Source organism: Priapulus caudatus, unplaced genomic scaffold, assembly GCF_000485595.1.
Source record: "Priapulus caudatus unplaced genomic scaffold, Priapulus_caudatus-5.0.1 Scaffold152, whole genome shotgun sequence".
Lineage (NCBI taxonomy): Eukaryota > Metazoa > Priapulida > Priapulimorpha > Priapulimorphida > Priapulidae > Priapulus > Priapulus caudatus.
In genome coordinates, this window is record NW_014577213.1 from 418,140 (window position 1) to 419,970 (window position 1,831).

General features: G+C 46.9%; 1 protein-coding gene across 1 annotated transcript in view; it reads right to left on the bottom strand.

Moving 5' to 3' along the window:
* The window catches only part of LOC106806289 (A disintegrin and metalloproteinase with thrombospondin motifs 16-like), a 57,829-nt gene that overhangs the window by 38,001 nt on the left and 17,997 nt on the right, over positions 1-1,831 (bottom strand). The gene's annotated exons all lie outside the window — the stretch shown is intronic.

The following is a 1,831-nucleotide window of genomic DNA, read 5'->3' on the forward strand; positions in this document are numbered from 1 at the left end:
ATATGTATGCGTGCGGGCGTGCGTGTCTGCGATATGATATATAACGATATCTTCGTGGCTTTGTGGAGAGTATCGCAATGATACCTAAGCGCCAACATCTTCGTCTGCGCGAAACCGCGATGCTCCTGTGTTCAACACGTCCGTTCTCATTTAGCTAGAATATGGCGAGCGAGATGGTGGCTAGGGATTCTATAAAATTGTATTTTTATGCAGAGTCAGTTTGTACGTTAACGTAATCGCGTGACGAGCCGCCTGGCTGGAGATCTGGGCTCTAGCGTCAAATCTCGCGTAAATGGCGCAGTGTGACGCACGCGCCTGATTGTACGAGCAATAAAACGCAATGAGCGGAGCGGATCCTTCGTTAGTTATTCTATTTTGGTCGATTCGTGCGATTGTCGATTCAGGAAACGCGAGACGTACACACGTTTTATTGAACACGAGAGCTTTGAAGGCACTTTTTGCTGTTTCATGCCGCAGGCTGCATCTCATCTCAGCGCGATACTTCTATGCACGATTTCATAAATAAAGTAATATATATATATGTTACTCGAATCGCGCAATATACTTGCGTGTACAGATTCAGATACTAAACATAACAGCCGTTAGCAGACAACTTAAGCAGCTGTTCAAGTTAGGAAATAGTTGAAAACCTCTGTAGCTATATACCAGTAGGAGTCCTGTCACAACTATCTCCCTCACAGCAATATGTCTTGTCTGTGCAATATCTTGCTTGCGTAATATGTTGCTTGTTCCAATTGGAAATTAAACGATTCAGTTACATTGGCATCATTTCACAGCATGTCGTTTTCATTATCAGAGTGTTACACTGCTCCTATAGGAATAGGTTACACTTAACACTAACAGTGCATCATTCACTTAGCAATGAACATGGCAATGAGCTCTTGATTGAATTAAATCTCAATAAATCATCCAGATGAGTCGAACAGTAGCATTTTTCGCATTTTACGCATGCTTGCCGTAGAATGATATATGCCCGCACCCACATGTTTACAGTACATCTTTAGAGAATTGGTTTAGGAAATACAACCAGCTACCGTTTACTCCCACACCGGTTGTAGAATTAATTGATCTAATTTTGTGAACGCTACAATGGGTGTTTGCACAGCAGGAAAAAGCACGTAACGTACCCGCCCTTCTATTGGATCTCGTAGTGTGAGTTGTTTCAGGCATGCCTCAAAGATTAGGTAAAGTTTACACGTCATAGTTTGCGTATGAGGTAAGCACATGCTCATCGCATTAGGATTTAGTTTTTGCAGTCATGATGGAGTTTATATTTGCTGTATATCACATCTTCCAGCTCCAGCTGCGTAAGCAGCGCCACCACCACCGCCACCACCTACACCACTACCACCACCACCACCATCACCACCACCACCAACACCAACACCAACACCAACACCACCGCCACCCCCTACACCACTACCACCACCACCAACACCACCACCACCACTACCACCAACACCACCACCACCGCCACCACCTACACCACTACCACCAACACCAACACCACGTGACCACCAACACCAACACCAACACCTCCACCACCACCACCGTCACCACCTACACCACTACCACCAACACCAACACCACGTGACCACCAACACCAACACCAACACCTCCACCACCACCACCGTCACCACCTACACCACTACCACCAACACCAACACCACGTGACCACCAACACCAACACCAACACCTCCACCACCACCACCGTCACCACCTACACCACTACCACCAACACCAACACCACGTGACCACCAACACCAACACCAACACCAACACCTCCACCACCACCACCGTCACCACCTAC